The sequence below is a fragment of the Mastigoproctus giganteus genome, chromosome 6 (genome assembly GCF_048544385.1).
Source record: "Mastigoproctus giganteus isolate SK-2022 chromosome 6, ASM4854438v1, whole genome shotgun sequence".
Taxonomy (NCBI): Eukaryota; Metazoa; Arthropoda; class Arachnida; order Uropygi; family Thelyphonidae; genus Mastigoproctus; species Mastigoproctus giganteus.
Window position 1 is genome coordinate 84,569,639 of NC_143580.1, and position 20,974 is coordinate 84,590,612.

Sequence of the window (20,974 nt, forward strand, 5' to 3'; positions counted from 1 at the left end):
ATCCCCGCTGTTGACTCACTATTCAAAAAAAAATTGAGAGATTCCTGTATTTTATTTTGTTGGGAAATCCCCATGTTATGTTCTGTGCTATTGAACTTGTGGAAAAATCTAGGTTTCAAAGTTTTATTACTATTCGATAGCACACCAGGCCATCCAAAAGATTTACTGTATTTCCCCATGTATAAGACGCACATTTTTTTTCGAAAAATTTGGGGTCTAAAAACTGGGCGCGTCTTATACAGTGGTTGTAGATTTTTTTACTTGCATTTCCTGCTTTTTTGCACTTGTTGTCTTTGCGCTCATTGTTTCGCACTTGTTACCAGTATATTAGTAGCATGAGAGTAGCCTGTGCGGACGTACATTTCTGCCGCTCCTGGAACAGAGAAGTTTTTTCTGATTTATTTTCTGTTCTATTAGCTTAAATTGGCATATCAACTTATTTTCTAGAGTAGTTTTATATTCTTATTTACGATACTTAAATTAAAGTAACTTAGATAGAGATTTTGTAGGTATTACTTATTATCGGAAAGAGTATTAAATCCACGTGTTTACCGTTCATAAATAGCCGCCATTGTTACAAGATAGAATATATCTCGAAATAGATAGCATAAGCTTAATATAGTATAGTACATAATATGGTCAATTAATCAGATAATTAATCTTGTTGAACTTCATTGTCAATTAAATTGTACTTTTAACTATACATATAACGACTTGGGTTACGTAACATAAATAATTAGTAAAAAATAAATAATTAATACTTAACTTGATATGGAAGTTATATAAAGGGATTTCGTAGATAACACTCGATACTGAAACATAAATATAGTGTTATAACTGTGTTGAGATATAAGTTAAGGGTTTTAATTTTCTACCGAAATTGAAATTTTATTGAAATTAAATCGAAATCATGACTCTGACCAGAGCAGCAAAGCAAAAGGCTCAAGCTAATGGGAGTGCTGTGGCTCAGGGGAGAACTGAGGGGGGCAGTTGCCCTCTGAATCACAGCCTATTAAAATGCACTACTTGCTTGATGTTTGTGGAGCAGTCAGGTACGGGACATGATACTGCCATGGGGGATGTCTTTGTGTGTGTGCGCGATGCAAGGAGTGTAAGGAAATCAGGCGACAACTCAGCATTGTTATGGGCCTATATGAGAGCTTGAAGGATAGGGTGGATGCCCTCGAAAGATTAAAAGTGAGGGCCCATCAAGCTCTCAGCTGCCCACACCAATGCCAGAGCTTGCACTTGGTCATTGCACAACACAGCGGCAGCCCCCAAGGCAGAATGCGCTGGTCCCAAAGGAACTAGTAGTTGTTGGTGACTCTATTTTCAGGGAAACGGGAAACATGCTTTGTAAAAAGGATAGGTGGAACAGGACCAGGGTGTGTCTGCCAGGGGCAAAGGTTGATGACGTTGTAGAGCGGATATCATCTTTTAAAAGCACAAAAGGTGATATAGTTGTACACATTGGCACTAATGATATTAAGAGTAGGAGACCGGCGGAATTACTTAACAAGTACAGGTCACTGTTGAAAAAAAGCCGTGAATTAGGGTTGAATTTGAAAGTGTCTGCAATTCTGCCCAGACACGATAGGAGGGAGTATATGACGAGAGCCCTGTCGATCAATTCGGCCCTGGAAGGATTGTGCAAGGGTCAAGGGGTAGAATTTTTTTCAGCCTGGTCTGTACTTGTTAACAGTAGAGACTGCTTCTACAGGAATGGGATACACTTAAATAAAAAGGTTGCAAGAATGTTTGCTGATGCTATCGAGGCAGTGTTAGGTGGGTCGGAAAACATTAGCATTAGTAGAGGCATTTGATGCAAGAAAGCAAGCTTATGCAGCATCAGCCAAAAAAAAAAAAAAAAAACCCCCACTTCCACTTCACCCCTCTGTTCGTTCAAAATACCTGTCCAGCTGAGCCTTAAACTTATTTAGACTATCAACCTCCACCACAAGGGATGGACGTCTGTTCCACCAACCAACCACCCGCTGGCTAAAGGCAAATTTCTGCACGTCTATCCTACATCTGTCTTTCCTCAATTTGAATTTATGCCCTCTCAGGTGATTTTTCTGAGCTAGAGGAAGAATCCCATCAGCATTGAGCATGCTTAAACCATTCAAGGCTTTATACACCTCTATCAGATCACCTCGCTGGTGCCTAGTCTCCAGACACTGTAATTTGCAAAACTTAAGCCTTTCTTCGTAAGAGCACCCCTTTGTTCCATTCACTAATCTTGTTGCCCTTCTCTGTACACGTTCCAGCAGCTCTACATCCTTCTTGAAATGAGGCCTCCAGACCTGTATACAGTACTCTAGGTGTGGCCTGACCATCGCCTTATACAATGGAATAATCACCTCCTTATCCCTGCTGGAAAAATTCCTGTATATCATTGACAATACTCCATGAGCTACTCTTGCAGCCCTTCTGCACTGCTCAGAGAACTTCATATCTGCCTGCACAACCACCCCCAAGTCCCTTTCATTCTCTACCACTGTCAGTGTAGTACCACAGAGTTGATACGTTGCTCTGGGGTTGCTGTTTCCCATGTGTAGTACTTTACATTTATCAATGTTAAACTTCATTTGCCACCTCTCAGCCCATCTGCTCAACCTTTCCAGATCCTGTTGCAGCAGCATAGTGTCAGTAGTGTCCTTGACAACCCTGCCAACCTTTGTATCGTCTGCAAACTTGGACATTAAGCCCGATATACTATCATCAATATCATTTATAAATACAGAAAACAATAATGGACCCAACACTGAGCCCTGAGGGACTCCACTAATAACATCAGTCCACGATGAGCAGTGTCCATTGATTACCACTCTCTGTCTTCTCCCCCTCAACCACACCTTTATCCATAGCAGCAATTTGCCTCCAATGTCACACTGCTCCAATTTGTGTAGCAGTCTTCCATGTGCAACAGTATCAAAAGCCTTTCTAAGATCCAAGTATATAATATCAAAGTTATTCCCTGCATCCAGTTCTTTTGTGACTGCATCATAGTATCCAATCAAGTTGGTCAGGCAAGACTTCCCCTTAACAAAACCATGCTGTCTGAGCTATAACTGAAGTCTTGTCTAAATGATCCTGCAGTGCTTCTTTAACCAGTGCCTCCATTAATTTTCCTGGAACAGAAGTTAAGCTCAGAGGTCTATAATTACTTGTGTCAGCCTTTGATCCTCCTTTGTGAATTGGGGTCACATTTGCACATTTCCAGTCTATGGGTACCTCCCCTGAGTCCAAGGAAGCTCTCATAATTATGGCTAAGGGTTTGCTTACTTCCTTTGCTGCCTCCTTTAATATAACTGGATAGATCCCATCCACCCCGGGTCCCTTTCTTGTGTTTATCTTCAACAGTTTCTCCTCCACTTTACTCCCAGTTATTTCAAGATTCTGTAGCTTACTGCTAGAGTTGAATACACCTCTGGCATTCCCCTCGCTGAATAACTCCTCATGTGTGAATGTCGATGCAAAATATTCATTTAGTTTGTTAGCTACCTGAGCAGGATCATCAACACTTGACCCATCAATATCAAGTGGACCAATCTGATTCACCCCCTTCCTTCTAGAGTTTACATAAGTAAAGAACTCTTTGCTGTTTTTCTTTGCATCCCTTGCCAAGGATTTCTCGTAATCTGCCTTCGCCTGCCTAACCTCCTTTGGAACTTGGTTGCATATCAACTTGTATCTATCATAGGCTTCTGTGTCATGTGTTAATTTGTATGTATCCCATGCATTTTTCTTCTCTGCCATATGCCTCATTAGTTCATCCGACATCCATTTTGGCCCTAAACCTTGAACAATATTTCTTAGTTGGTATGTAAAGCCTAGTAGCTTCCAAGATAAGTTCTTTAAATGCTTCCCATTTTGAATTTGCTGTTGGTAACATCATCAGTTGGTCCCACTGTATAGAATTTAAATACTGTCTCAGTCCATCGTAGTCGCCTTTACGGAAGCAATAACCCTTCCCTTTACCCCTAATGGTAGTTACCTCTTTGAGTAAATCCCACTTCAGCACACTGTGATCACTGCCACCTAGTGGTTCATTTATCTGCAGATTCTTAATGCATGAAGAATCACTGCTGATAATCAAATCAAGAGTATTTCTCCCTCTAGTTGCCTCCCGAACATGCTGATGTAGAAAACAATCATCCAATAAATCCACAAAAGTCCTGCTAGTGTGTGAGTAACCAGCCCCCAAATTCCAGTCAATATCTGGGAAATTAAAATCTCCCATTATAAGACACTCTGATTTACTGGCCCACTCTATTTCCCTGTACAGTTCCTTATTATACTCATCAGAGTAATTAGGCCTATAGCACACTCCTACTCTCAATTTTGATCTCCCAATGTTTATGTCACACCAAACTGACTCCACACTGCACTGTCCAGCGATGTCGACTGGCTTCACTTCCTTGGTTTTTATGTGTTTCTTAACTAATAACATAACCCCTCCTCCCTTCCTATCCTGTCTATCCTTTCTGTAGACGTTGTACTCCCCAAATTGCAGTTCTGCATCCCTTATATCTGTGTGACACCACGTCTCTGATATCCCAACAATATCTGCCTTCGATGTTTTGAGCAATACCTCAAATTCATCAAATTTATTTACTAAACTCCTAGCATTGGTGTACACGCAAGTATACCTGCACCTGTTTCTATTCTTAGCTACCCTACTGCTAGATTGGGGGGATACAAGGACTAATAGATTAACAGTAGCCACTGGCAGAGGTGAAAGTGATTCTTGCACTGCTTCTATTGGAATGAGCCGCAGCCTGGAAAATAAGATGCAGAATATTACAGAGACTGCTGGGAATCATTGGGGTACAAATAAACACATAGGTTGTGTTAGAGTAGCTAAGAAAAAGAACAGGTGCATGTATACTTGTGTGTACACCAATGCTAGGAGTTTAGTAAATAAATTTGATGAATTTGAGGTATTGCTCAAAACATCAAAGGCAGATATTGTTGGGATATCAGAGACGTGGTATCACACAGATATAAAGAATGCAGAACTGGAATTTGGGGAGTACAATGTCTACAGAAATGATAGACAGGGTAGGAAGGGAGGAGGGATTATGCTATTAGTTAAGAAATACATAAAATCCAAGGAAGTGAAGCCAGTCGACATTGCTGGACAGTGCAGTGTCGAGTCAGTTTGGTGTGACATAAGCATTGGGAGATCAAAATTGAGAGTAGGAGTGTTCTATAGGCCTAATGATTCTGATGAGTATAATAAGAAACTCTACGGGGAAATAGTGTGCCAGCAAATCAGAGTGTCTTATAATGGGAGATTTTAATTTCCCAGATATTGACTGGAATTTGGGGGCTGGTCACTCACACACTAGCAAGGCTTTTGTGGATTTATTGGATGATTGTTTTCTACATCAGCATGTTCGGGAGGCAACTAGAGGGAGTAATACTCTTGATTTGATTATCAGTAGTGATTCTTCATGCATTAAGAATCTGCAGGTAAATGAACCACTAGGTGGCAGTGATCACAGTGTGCTGAAGTGGGATTTACTCAAAGAGGTAACTACCATTAGGGGTAAAGGGAAGGGTTATTGCTTTCGTAAAGGTGACTACGATGGACTGAGCCAGTATTTAAATTCTGTACAGTGGAACCAACTGATGATGTTACCAACAGCAAATTCAAAATGGGAAGCATTCAAAGAACTTAACTTGGAAGCTACTAGGCTTTACATACCAACTAAGAAATATTGTTCAAGGTTTAGGCCTAAGTGGATGTCAGATGAACTAATGAGACATATGGCAGAGAAGAAAAATGCATGGGATACATACAAATTAACACATGACACAGAACATGATAGATACAAGTTGATCTGTAACCAAGTTACAAAGGAGGTTAGGCAGGCGAAGGCAGATTACGAGAAATCTTTGGCAAGGGATGCAAAGAAAAACAGCAAAGAGTTCTTTACTTATGTAAACTCTAGCAGGAAGGGGATGAATCAGATTGGTCCACTTGATATCGATAGGTCAACTTTTGATGATCCTGCTCAGGTAGCTAACAAACTGAATGAATATTTTGCATCGACATTCACACATGAGTTATTCAGCGAGGGGAATGCCAGAGGTGTATTCAACTCTAGCAGTAAGCTAGAGAATCTTGTAATAACTGAGAGTCAAGTGGAGAAGAAATTGTTGAAGATAAATACAAGAAAGGCACCTGGGGTGGATGGGATCTATCCAGTTATATTAAAGGAGGCAGCAAAGGAAGTAAGCAAACCCTTAGCCATAATTATGAGAGCTTCCTTGGACTCAGGGGAAGTACCTATAGACTGGAGATGTACAAATGTGACCCCAATTCACAAAGGAGGATCAAAGGGCGACACAAGTAATTATTGATCTGTTAGTTTAACTTCTGTTCCTGGAAAATTAATTGAGGCACTGGTTAAAGAAGCACTGCAGGATCATCTAGACAAGACTTCAGTTATAGTTCAGACACAGCATGGTTTTGTTAAGGGGAAGTCTTGCCTGACCAATTTGATTGGATACTATGATGCAGTCACAAAGGAACTGGATGCAGGGAATAACTTTGATATTATATACTTGGATCTTAGAAAGGCTTTTGATACTGTTGCACATGGAAGACTGCTGCACAAATTGGAGCAGTGTGGCATTGGAGGCAAATTGCTGCTGTGGATAAAGGGGTGGCTGAGGGGGGAGAAGACAGAGAGTGCTAATCAATGGACACTGCTCGTCGTGGATTAATGTTATTAGTGGAGTCCCTCAGGGCTCAGTGTTGGGTCCATTATTGTTTTCTGTATTTATAAATGATATTGATGATGGTATATCAAGCTTAATGTCGAAGTTTGCAGACGATACAAAGGTAGGCAGGGTTGTCAAGGACACTACTGACACTATGCTGCTGCAACAGGATCTGGAAAGTTGAGCAGATGGGCTGAGAGGTGGCAAATGAATTTTAACATTGACAAATGTAAAGTACTACACATGGGAAACAGCAACCCCAGAGCAACGTATCAACTCTGTGGTACTACACTGACAGTGGTAGAGAATGAAAGGGACTTGGGGGTGGTTGTGTAGGCAGATATGAAGTTCTCTGAGCAGTGCAGACGGGCTGCAAGAGTAGCTCATGGTGTATTGTCAATGATATATAGGAATTTTTCTAGCAGGGATAAGTAGGTGATTATTCCCTTGTATAAGGCAATGGTCAGGCCACACCTAGAGTACTGTATACAGGTTTGGAGGCCTCATTTCAAGAAGGATGTAGAGCTGCTGGAACGAGTACAGAGAAGGGCAACAAGATTAGTGAATGGAACAAAGGGGTGCTGTTACGAAGAAAGGCTTAAGTTTTGCAAATTACAGTGTCTGGAGACTAGGCACCAGCGAGGTGATCTGATAGAGGTGTATAAAGCCGATGAATGGTTTGAGCATGCTCAATGCTGATGGGATTCTTCCTCTCACTCAGAATAATCACCTGAGAGGGCATAAATTCAAATTGAGGAAAGACAGATGTAGGATAGACGTGCGGAAATTTGCCTTTAGCCGGTGGTTGGTTGGTGGAACAGACTTCCATCCCTTGTCGTGGAAGTTGATAGCCTAAATAAGTTTAAGGCTCAGCTGGACAGGTATTTTGAACGAACAGAGGGGTGTAGTGGAAGTGGTTTTTTTTTTTTTTTTTTGCTGATGCTCCATAAGCTTGCTTTCTTGCATCAAATGCCTCTACTAATGCTAATGCTAATCCCTTGTTGTGGAAGTTGATGGCCTAAAAAAATTTAAGGCTCCTCAGTTGGACAGGTGTTTTGAATGAATGGAGGGGTGAAATGGGAGTGGGTTTTTTTTTTTTTTTTGGTTTTTTTTTGGCTGATGCTGCATAAGCTTGCTTTCTTGCATCATATGCCTATGCTAATGAAAGGAGACGAAAGTTCAAAAGGGAGCTTCAAAAATGCGTAGTTCCATATGATGAAATTCACAAAGATTTATCAAGAAAAAACAAACAAACCCAGCTTACTGATTTTTTTATAGAGAGTAGAAGATACAAGAAATCTAGAATGGTGTATTTTTTTAGTTTTGTTAACATTTTGTTAACGAAATAGTGTATTTTTGTTAGTTTTTGGAACATAAACCCCCTTTTTGTACTTTTTCTTAGTCCTGTATAACATGGTTTTGTACAACATGATATTTTATAGGAACATAACTACTGGGTTATATGAGTGTTAGCTGTAGTTATGGAACACACAACAGGCCTAAACAGTGTTGTCACAAAATTCAATATTTGCAACAAGAAGTGTATGAAAAATCCTCCTTTTGCTTGCCAAAATTGCAATTGTACATGCTACTATTCAGCATGCTCTTGTGTGCCTGCAGTTGAATATTTTTTTTTTTTGGGGGGGGGAATATCAAATTTTCCTTAGCAAACAGCCAAAAAACTTACTTTGAGAGACCAAATACTTCATTATCTAAAACAAATGGTATAATTTTCCATTGTCATTGTTAGGTAGCTGTCTGTCATTTTGAATGTTAAACAGGTTGTGCTGAAGTCTTTTTCATATATTTGAATCACTGGAACTTCCATAAGATCCAACATCCACACAAATTGAACTTATAATCCACCCATGCCATCAAATCTCAAAAAATATTTTATGTAATTTAAAAAATGAATAACCACTCTTATCAGGTTTTGTTATCATTATGTGTTTCCCATCAACTGTGCCGATAAAATTAGGGATATTCATGCATTTAGCATTAGTAGAGGCATGCGATGCAAGAAAGAAAGCTTATGCAGCATCAGCCAAAAAAAATCCCCTCCCATTTGTTCCAAATGCTTGTCTAGCTCAGCCTTAAATTTATTTAGGCTGTCAACTTCCACAACAAAAGATGGAAGTCTATTCCACCTATCACCTACCTGCTGGCTAAAGGCAAATTTCCTCACATCTATTCTACAACTGTCTTTCCTCAGTTTGAATCTATGCCCCATCAGGTTCTTAATCTAAGCAAGAGGAAGAGATCCCATCAGCATTCAGCTTGCTCAACCCATTCAAGGTCTTATACACCTCAATCAGATCACCTCACAGGTGACTACTCTCCAGGCACTGCAATTTGCAGAAATTAAGCCTTTCTTGGTAAGAGCACCCCTTTGTTCCCCTCACCAGTCTTGTTGCCCTTCTTTGTATATTCATTCTAGCAACTCTACATTCTTCCTACCTGTATACAGTACTCTAAGTGTGGCCTGACCATTCCCTTGTAAAATGGGATAATCACCTCCCTGTCCCTGCTAGCAAAATCCCTATATATCATTGACAATACTCCATGACCTGCCCTGGCAGCCCGTCTGCACTGCTTAGTGAACTTAATATTTGACTGCACAGTTATCCCCAAGGACTTTTTCACTTCCCTGAGTGTAGTACTACACAGTACTTTTCTCTTGGGTTATTGCTAGCCATGTGTAGTACTTGGCATATGTCAATGTTAAACTTCAGTTGCCACTTCTCAGCCCATTTGCCCAACTTATCTAGATCCAGTTGGAGTAGCATACTATCTTGACTGTTGTTAACAACCTGCCAACCTTTGTATCATCTGCAAACTTGGACATTAATCCTGATATACCTTCATCGATATCATTGATAAATAAACAGAACAACAATGGGCCCAACACTGAACCCTGGGGAACTCCACTCATAACATTAGTCCACAAAGAGCAGTGTCCATTGATTACCACTCTGTCTTCTCCCACTGAACTATCCTTTTATCCATTGTAGCAACTTTCCCTTAATACCATACTGCTCCAATTTGTATAGTAGCCTTCCAAGTGCTACAGTATCAAAAGCTTTTCTGAAATCCAAGTATATAATATCAAAATTATTTTTGACATTCAGTTCCTTTGTGACCATATCATAGTAACCAATCAAATTGGTCAGTCAAGACATCCCTTTAACAAACCCATGCTGTGTCTTAACTATTAGTGCAGTCTTGTCTATATGATCCTGCAATGCTTCTTTAACCTGTGACTCCATTAGTTTCCCTGGAACACAAGTTAAAATAACAGGTCTATAGTTACTTTTGTCACCTTTTGTGAGCTCCCTTTGTGAATTGGTGATACATTTGCACATCTCCAGTCCATGGGGACCTCCCCTGAGTCCAAGGAAGCTCTCATAATTATGGCTAAGGGTTTGCTTACTTCCTTTGCTGCCTCCTTTAATTGAACTGGATAGATCCCGTCCACCCCAGGTGCCTTCCTTATGTTTAACTTCAACAATTTCTCCTCCACATTGCTCTCAGTTATTACAAAATCACTTAGATGACTGTTGGAGTTTGATGAACATCTGGCATTCCCCTCATTGGATGACTCCTGATGTGTCAATGTAGATGCAAAATACTCATTTAGTTTATCAGTTACCTGAGCATGATCATCAATAGTCAACCCATCTAGGTTAAGTGGGTCAATCTGATTCATCCTTTTCCTTCTAGAGTTTACATAAGTAAAGAACTCTTTGCATCCTTTGCCAAATATTTCTCGTAATCTGCATTTGCCTGCCTGCTCCTTTGTGACTTGATTACAGACAAGCTTATACCTGCGTTAGGCTCCTGTGTCACCTGATAATTTATATCTATCCCATACATTTTTCTTCTCTGCCACGGGCCTCATTAATTCATTTGTCATACATTTAGGCCTTCAACCTTGAACAGTATTTCTTAGTTGGAATGAAAAGCTTTAATAGCCTCCAAGATTAATTCCCTGAAGGCTTTCCATTTAGAATTCAATTTTGGTAACATCATCAGTTGATCCCACTGTACAGAATTCAAAAACTGTCTGAGACCCCTTTAGTTGCCTGTACAAAAGCAAAAGCCCTCCCCGTTAGCCTTGATGGTAGTTACATCTTTAAGTAATTCCCATATCACTACATTGTGATAAATGTCACCCAGTGGTTACTTTATCTGAAAATTCTTAATGCATGAATAATTACTGCTGTTAATCAGATCAAGAGTATTACTCCCTCTGGTGTCCCCTCGAACATGTTGCTGTAGAAAACAGTCATCCAATAAATCCACAAAAGCCTTGCTAGTGTGTGAGTGACCAATCCACAAATTCCAGTCAATATCTGGGAAATTAAAATCCCCCATTTATAAGACACTAATTTACTGGCCCGCTCTATTTCTCTGCACAATTGCTCATTATACTCATCAGATTCATTATCCCATAACACACACCTACTCTCATTTTTCCTTTCCCAGTGCTTATGTCACACCAAACAGATGCAATATTGCATTGTCCACCAACATCAATTGGATGCACTTCCTTAGATTTTGTGTTTCTTAACTAACAGCATAACCCCTCCTCACTTCTTGTCCTGTCTATCCTTTCTGTATGCATTGTACTCCCTAAATTCCAGTCAACACTGCTTATATCTGTGACACCATGTCTTTGATATCTGAAGAATATCTGCCTTTGATGTCTTGACTAGTACTTCAAGCTCATCAAATTTATTAATTGTACTCCTAGCATTGGTGTACATGGAAGTACACATGCACCTGTTTCTACTCTTAGTTACACAACACAGCCCATGTATTTATTTGGTCCACTGTGACTCTCAACAGTCCTGGAAATCTCCATTGCGTTGCTTTCCATGCTGCAGCTCATTCTAATAGAAGCAGTGCAAGAATCACTGTTGCCTATGTGTGCGGCCACTGCTAACCTTTTAGTCTGTGTACCCCCTCCAAGCTGGCAGTTTTCCGACCCACCTAACACTGCCTCGATAGCATCAACATATATTTATACACCATTTCTATTTAAGTGTATCCCATTCTTGTAGAAGCGGTCTCTCCTGTCAACAAGCATAGATCAGGTAAAAAAAAAATTCAACCCTTTGAGCCTTAAACAATCTCTCCAGGGCCGAATTGATCAACAAGGCTCTCTCATCTTATATTCCCTCCTATTGTGTCTGGCCAGAATTTCAGACACTTTCAAATTAACTCCAACTTGCAACTATTTTTCAACGTTGATTTGCTGGTCTCTTAATGTCATTAGTTCCAACGTGTACAACAGTATCACCTTTTTTGCCCTTAAAAGATGATATCTGCTCTACAATGCCATCAACTTTTGCCCCTGACAGACACACCCTGGTCTTGTTCCATCTATTTGTAGAACTGATTGGCAGCGATATTCTAATTGCTTTATATTATTGTTTTCAGATTATTTTTTGAATTTTTGTTTTTGTTTAAAAAAAAAACCGTTCTCATTTCACCCATCAACTCACTCCAAATGTTTGTCTAGTTCGGCCTTGAATCTGTTTAAGCTATCAACTATGACAGGTGGAATTTTGTTCCAGCAATCAACCACCTGCTGGCTAAAGGCAAACTTCTGCATTTCTATCCTACAGCTGTTGTTCATCAATTTGAATTTTTCCTTCTCAGGCGAAAATTCTGAGAGGAAGTATCCCATCAGCATTGGGCATGCTCAAACCATTCAAGGCTTTATACAGCTCAATCACATCACCTCGCAGGTGCCTAGTCTCCAGACACTAATTTGCGAAACTTAACCCTTTCTTCGTAACAGCAACCCTTTGTTCCATTCACTAATCTTGTTGCCCTTCTTTGTACATCCTGTATACAGTGCGCAAGGTGTGGCCTGACCATTGCCTTATACAAGGGGATAATCGCCTCCTTATACCTGCTTGAAAAATTCATGTGTATCATTGACAATACACTGTGAGCTGATCTTGCAACCGTCTGCACTGCTCAGAAAACTTCATATCTGCCTGCACAATTACTCCCAGTTCCTTTTCATTCTCTATCACTGTCAGTGTAGTACCACAAAGTTGATATTTTAATGTGGGGTTACTGCTTCCCATGTTCAGTACTTTACATTTGTCATGTTAAACTTCAATTGCCGCCTCTCAGCCCATCTGCTGAACTTTTCTAGATCCTGTTGCAGCAGCAGCACACTGTCATTAGTGTCATTAACAACCCTGCCAACCTTTGTATCATCAGCAAACTTGGAAATGAAGACTGATATACCATCATTAATAAATACAGAAAACAGCAATGGACCCAACACTGAATTCTGGGGGACTCCACTAATAACATTAGTTCACAAAGAGCAGTGTCCATTGATTACCACTCTCTGTCTTCTACCACTCAACCATCCCTTTATCCATAGCAGCAATTTGCCTCTAATGCCACACTGCTCCAGTTTGTGCAGCAGTGTTCTGCGTGCAACAGTATCAAAAGCCTTTCTAAAATCTAAATATATGATATGAAAATTATTCTTTGCATCCAGTTCCTTTGTGACCATATCATAGTATCCAATGAAATTGGTCAGACAAGACTTGTTTGAAGTCTTGTCTGACCAACTTCATAACTGAAGTCTTGTTTAGATGATCCTGCAGTGCTTCTTTAAGCAGTGCCTCCATTAATTTCCCTTGAACAGAAGTTACACTAACAGGTCTATAGTCACTTGTGTCACCTTTTGATGAATCCCCTTTGTGAATTGGGGATACATTTGCACACCTCCAGTTCATGGGGACTTCACCTGATTCCAATGAAGCTCTGATAATTATGGCTAAGGGTTTGTTTACTTCCTTTGCTGCCTCTTTTAATATAACTGGATAGATCTCATCCACTCCAGATGCCTTCCTTATGTTTAACTTCAACAATTTCTCCTCCACTTTGCTCTCAGTTATTACGAAATCACTTAGCTCCCTGTTAGAGTTTGATAAACATCTGGTATTCTCTCCTTGAATAATTCCTCGTGTGAATGCAGCTGCAAAATACTCAATCAGTTTATCGTCTACTTGAGCAGGGCCATCAATAGTCGAACCATATATGTTAATTGGACCAATCTGATTGATCCCTTTCCTTCTAGAGTTTACATAAGTAAAGAACTCTTTGCTATTTTTCTTTGCATCCTTTGTCAAAGATTTCTCGTAATCTGCATTTACCTGCTTATCCTCCTTTGTGACTTGATTACATGCCAGCTTATATCTACCATAGGTTTCTGTGTCACCTGATGATTGATATGCATCCATGCATTTTTCTTCTCTGCTACAAGTCTCATTAGTTCATCTGACATCTGTTTAGGCCTAAACCTTGAACAGTATTTCTTATTTGGTATGAAAAGCCTTGTAGCCTCCAAGATTGTCTCTAAAGGCTTCCCATTTATAATTCATTGGTAACATCAGTTGGTCCCACCATATAGAATTTAAATACTGCCTCAGACCACCATAGTCACCTTTACGAAAGCAAAAACCCTTCCCTTTACCCCTGATGGTAGTTACCTCTTTGAGTAAATCCCACTTCAGCACACTGATCACTGCCTTTAGTGGTTCCTTTATCTGTAGATTCTTAATGTATGGAGAATCACTACTGATAATCAGATCAAGAGTATTACTCCCTCTAGTCGCCTTCCCGAACGTGCTGTTGTAGAAAACAATCATCCAATAAATCCATAAAAGCCTTGCTGCTAGTGTGGAAGTGACCAACCCACAAATTCCCGTCAATAACTGGGAAATTTAAATCCCCTATTATAAGACACTCTGATTTACTGGCCCACTCTATTTCTCTGTACAATTGTTTATTATAGTCATCAGAGTCATTAGGCCTATAACACACTACCACTCTCAGATTTACTTTCCCGGTGCTTATGTCACACCAAACTGACTTGACACTGCACTGTCCAGCGATGTTGACTGGACCAACTTGTTTGGATTTTATGTTTCTTAACTAAAAGCATAATCCCTCCTCCCTTCCTATCCTGTCTATCCTTCCTGTGCACATTGTACTCCCCGAATACCAGTTCTGCATTCCTCATATCTGTGTGATACCATGTCTCTGATATCCCAACAATATCTGCTTTTGATGTTTTGATCAACAACTGAAAATTATTTACCAAACTCCTTGCATTGGTGTACATGCAAGTATACATGCACCTGTTCCTATTCTTAGCTACACTAACACAACCCATGTATTTACTTGTTCCACAATGACCTCCATCAGTCTCTGAAATCCTCTGCACCTTGTTTTCTAGGCTGCTGTTCGTTCCAATAGAAGCAACTGGTAATGGTATTTTTATATATTAATAAAATTGTTTGTTTACTTGATTTGAAACATATAACATTTATTAAAAAATTAAAAGGGATTTTTTCTAATAAATTTTGTTTACTTACCTTATAGTTTTTTTCTTAATATCTTTCAACCAACAACTGTATTATCATTACCTTCCTGTGGTTCCTGTATTTTAAGGCTTGTAATGTTATTTGGATTGATTGCTGATACAAATAATAATAATAATACAGTTTATTTGAAAATTTTGTTTCCCCACGGTGAGCTTCCCCCCACTTATTACAGTGAAGTCACCTATAATAAGACATTAGTTGTAGTAGTAGAGGCATGTGATGTGAGAAAGAAGTAGCATCAGCCAAAAAAAAGTAATTTCACACAACCATTCCCTCCAAGTTTTTCCATTTCCTCCTTGAATTTATTTAAGCTATCAATTTCCACAACGACAGATGGAAATTTGTTCCAGTAATTAACCACCTGCTGGCTAAAGGCAAATTTCCGCACATCTATTCTACAACTCTTTCCTCAATTTGAATTTATGCCCCCTCAGGTTTGCAATCTGAGAAAGTGGAAGAATCCTATTAGAATTCAGTGTGCCAACCCATTCAAGTCCTTATACACTTCAATCAGATCACCTCGCAGGTGCCTAGTCTCTAGCCACTGCAATTTGTAAATCTTAAGCCTTTCTTGGTAAGAGAACCCCTTCGTTTCCCTCACCAATCTTGTTGCCCTTCACTGTACACGCTGAAGCAACTCTACATCATTTCCTAAAATGAGAACTATAGACCTGTATGCAGTACTTGAAGCATCGCCTGACCATTGCCTTATATAAAAGGATAATAGTCTCCTTTTCCCTACTTGCAAAATTCCTGTATATCATTGCTAATACCCCATTACCTGCTCTGGCAGCCTGTCTGCATTGCTCAGAAAACTTCATATCTGACTGCACAATCACTCCCAGGTCTTTCATTTTCTACCGCCCTAAGTTTCTACCATACAGTTGGGTCGTTCCTCTGGGGTTACTTCTAACCATATGCAGTTCTTTGCATTTGTCATTTTTAACTTCAGTTGCCACTTCTCAGCCCATCTGCCCAAATTTTCTACATCCTGTTGCAGTAGCACACTGCCATTACTGTCATTAACAGCTCTGCCAATCTTTGTATCATCTGAAACTTCGACACTAAGCCTGATATACCTTCATCAATATCATTTATAAATATACAGAACAACATTGTGCTCAAGAAACCTGTGGGACTCCACTAATAATATTAGTTCACAAAGAGCAGCGTTCATTGATTACCACTCTGTCTTCTCCCTTGTCAATCCACTGCAGGACCCTTTTATCCATTATAGCAACTTACCCTTAATACCATATGCTCCAATTTGTACAGTAATCTTCCTTGCACAACAGTGTCAAAAGCTTTCCTGAAATCCAAATTATTTTTTTCATAGTATCCAATTAAATTTATCAGACACCAGTTTCCCTTAACAAACCCATGCTGTGTCTGAATTATTGCTGCAGCCTTGTCTAGATGATCCTGCAATGCATCTTTAACCAGCGACTCCGCTATTTTACCCGGAACAGAAGTTTAACTAACTGGTCTTTAATTACTCGTGCCACCCTTAGTTAATGGGCAAACATTCACAATTGTTTGCCCATTTCATTTGCATATAGAATTTAGAGACTCTCTTCATATCTTCTCAATCATCTGGTCTGTCGATTACTCCTCTCATTATTCCTTTGCTTCCAGTGAACTCAAACCAGTCTTATTTTATGTGGGAAGGTGTAACGTCTGACTTGGCAAAAACTTTTCGTTCCCAGGCTGCTTTTGATAAGAAAATGATCCTTATCCCTCCTATCTTCTCTCTCTTTCCCAAATACATTATACACACCATATTAGAACTTGTCATCCCCAATTTCTTGGTGTGACACCACATTTCTGTTAGCTCTATGTCAGCATTAATTGACCTAACCTAGCATGATTTAGAATTCAACCATTTTATTGATAGCACTCCTGACATCACTATAGACACAGTGAAGACTAAGTATTCTTCTAAAGTTTACCAACCTGACACATTCTTTGAAGTTATACTTGTCTGATTTTATTGTCAACACTAAGGAGTGTTTCTCCATTTTATCGACAACACTCCTGATGCTACTTTTGGTGCACTCTTGCACTCTGGCCATAGTTGCCAATGCGCCTAACACATCCCAAAACAAACCTAATTGCTACTGTATACACGTAAGGTTGTGTTTGCTTAATATCATAAATCCCCATATGGATAATAATGCTCTCTTTCATAGTCTTCAGCCATTGTCAGTCCACTGCAGGATGAAGGTCTTCTCAACACTTTTCCATCAACTGCAGCATTGGGCTTTCTGTTGCCATTGTACATCAGAAAATTTCACAATTTCATTGCTCCACCTCATCTTTGATCTTTTTCTTGAGTGTTTAGAGTCAAGCAGTATCCACTAATATGTAACCTTTATATTTCCATTTTAAGTGCTTTGTTCTTTCAATGATGTCACAGACCTTAATTTTGTTGGCAATCCCTGCATGTTTTTTTTTTAGTCTCTTTTGGTTATGTCCAAAATTTGGCAATCCATACTTTGTGTGACCCTCAGTCTTTGTAAGGTTTTGGCATTCAATCTCCATGTTTCACAACCATATGTTAGGACAGGGAAGATACAATGTTCAAAAACATTTCATTTGAGACAGAGGGTACCTAATTTGTCTTGAAAATTATATTAAGCTTTCCAAATGGTTGCTATCCCAGCTTTGTGCTGTTCAATTTTCATCATGGTGTTCCATCCTTTGAAATTTCTTGTTCAAGGTAAACAAACATACCTTTCCACTTCTAGTTCTTGTCAATCAGCCATGATTTTCTTTGGTCTGTTAAATTTGTTGAACATAACCTGTGTTTTGTTGAGTCTTCAAACTGAACTTATTAATTTCATGCTGCATTTCTTCTGGATCATTGGCAAAGAGAATGATATAGTATGTAAATCGTAAGTGATTTTAGCTAATCTCCATTTATCTTGAGTCCTTTATTATCCCAATTTAGCTTGCAAAAAATTTCTTCCAAACAGTCAGAGAATAGTTTTAGGGTGATTGTGTCTCCTTTTTCTATGTTGACCTGAATTTTATTGTTATTGACCCATATTGATGCATTCACCTTTTCATACATTGATTGGAGAATATTGATGTAAGCTCTTTCTACTGCCCCCCCTCCCTCTTTATTCCCCCTCAATCTGTTGGTAGTACCATCAGTTGTTGCTCCCTGCAAACATACTCTGGTTCCAGTCTACCTGTCTTTATTTAAAAAAAAATTTACCCATTTTTTTCTGACAATAGAGTCTCCCAATAAAACAAATCTCCCTCAATCACAGCAGTATACACTTGACTTCTTTTCTGGAGGGGCAAGTACCTGTTTCTTCAGTGACTCAAATTCTTTGTAATAGTATTTGCCATATAGTGCAAGGAAGCCACAGGCTTTTGCTGCACTGACAAAAAAAAAAAAAAAAAACCAAGTAGATAAGAAAACACAAATTATACTTCCCTCCTTACACAGGTAAGTAACCAGTACCAGTAGACCCCTGAATTTATTTAAACTGTCAGCCATAATTACCTGCAAGGGCAACTTGTTCCTGCTGTCAATGACTTACTGGCTAAAAGAAAACTTCCTACAATCTAATCTAAACCTCATGCCCTGTAATTTGAATTTATGATCCCTAGTTCTGGAATTGTTTAGAACATAGTGTATAGTGTTAATTGTAATGTGTCTCCAGGGGTTACTCTGCATCAGGCAATGAGATGAATACAAAACTGTAAAGGCAGGATTTGTGTAGTGAGTTTTCATGTAGATTAGTGTGGGGTTGTGTTGTTCATCTGGCTTCTTAGCCTAGGGGGGGCCTGTGTTTTCACACAAAAACTTCTAATTTACCATCCAGCTCCAGGAGGAGATGGGCCAGGCAGTAAGGAGTGAAAAGCACTGGGGGGGTAAACCCTGTGGTAGCCAAGGCTACAGACAGGGAAACCAGTGAAAAAAAAAAAAAAGGTTGAAGATGACAGTGGGAAGGGATTAAAGTGGTAGAGATGAAGAGGAGGGGTCAGTAGTAAAGGTGCCCACCAGGTTGAAAGGGGGGGGGGCAAAAGAGGTTCCTGGAGGAGTAACAGAACAACCAACCCAGGTGGTTGGAATGAAGAATCATAGGGAAAAGGGTCCTATGTTAGAGCACCTGCATTAGTGCTCTATCCCAGTGGGGTGCAACCCCTCTAGGGGTCACTTGATAAATTAAAGGGGTCTTGGAAATTTTTAAATAAATTTATTTTTGTGTACATAAAAGCTAAAAACCTGTTGTTAAAATTACTTTTTCAGTACTGTAGGTGTAGAGACCTTGCTATTCGAACTAAGTCTGAGATACGAATGAAACCTACTGCCCATTGCACCTTAATTTGTTCACTGGCTATGGACACACAAAAAGCAGCTGACTAGTGCGACTTCTCAGTATGTATTGATACTTCTAATCAATTAATCCCTTACGGTAATCCCTTTAGCTGTTAATTCATGCTTCCTACAGGACAAATTCTTATTGCACTGCCTAAAAGTCAGAGGTGCGAATGTGCAGGAGCAGTAAATATACATAGCAAGTGTGTCGCACGCAGGTGATAGGGTTTTTGGTGCCCCTAGACAGAAATGTATTTGGTGCCCTTGAGATACTTTTATTAAATATTATTATAATAAAAATTTTGAATTTCGGCGCCCCTATGCCATGCTTACCAGGCTTACCCTGTTCCGTCGGCTCTGGTTGCATGCAAGCTTTATTCTGCTTTGTAATTCAGTGCATTCTCCTTGCTGCAATAAAAATTATTTCAATAATGCATGGAGAAAAATACAGCGATGATTTAAAAACCATTCCTCTCTCCAGAGACACAGTTTCAAGGGGTCTTACAGTCATCGGACAACATAAAATTCAATTTATTAAATCGACTGAGAGAAAGTCCAATTTTTGCAATACAATTAGATGAATCCACAGATAATTCAAACCTTTCTGAACTTATTGTATATGTTGTATACTGCTACGAGGAAGATATTTTGGATAATTTTCTATTTTGCAAAACTTTGGAAGGAAAAACGACAGGCCCGAAGATTTTCGATGTTATAAATATTTTCTCTGAAACAAATAATCTAATGTGGAACACTGGTGTTGCGATTTATGCTGATGGCTGCATTAACAGGAGAAAATAAAGGTTTAAAAGGCAGAGTAAAGGAAATTACTCCAAATATCATTTTTAATCATTGCATTATACATAGGGAAGTATTGGTAGCCAAGGAAATGTAAACTGATTTGCACGAAGTTTTGAAAGATGCAGTACGTGTGACCAACTTTATCCGCTCATAATCCTCATTCACTCTGCTCTCATTCGGGTTTTATAGTTTTTTCCTACATTTTCTGTTAGGTTATACAATTTTTTTTAACACATTCATCTTCATTCTCACACCATGGTGCAGTGATGTGTAGTGGACTTACTATACTAAACATCTAATAATTAATATTTAGACTATGAGTTAGTAAATACTTAAATTAATATGTAATTTGCACCCTTTCACACCCACATATATACGCATTTATTCTGCTGACATTTGTCTCATTTACTCAATTATTTCTTATTGCACTGCTCTCCCGGGCCACTTTAATTTTCAGTTAAAGTGCAGCACTGGCTGCAGATCTTGAAAGTCAGTGTTTGTGTTGCTGTTAGTATATAGTCGAGATTTTGTTAATATTTCTAATAAATATATTGTTGTTATATATGTGTTCTTGCGGTCAGTTTCTTTCATTCTTTCACTCACTCCCATTTACCTTAATACTCATTCACTCTCTCTAGCCGGGTCACTTTATTCCACCAAAACTAACATACATTTCCTTTTA

At 39.2% G+C, this 20,974-nt stretch overlaps 1 protein-coding gene across 5 annotated transcripts in view; it reads left to right on the top strand.

Annotated features, from left to right (window-relative positions):
• The window catches only part of mRNA-cap (RNA guanylyltransferase and 5'-phosphatase mRNA capping enzyme), a 548,400-nt gene that overhangs the window by 137,767 nt on the left and 389,659 nt on the right, over positions 1-20,974 (top strand). The window lies entirely within an intron of this gene.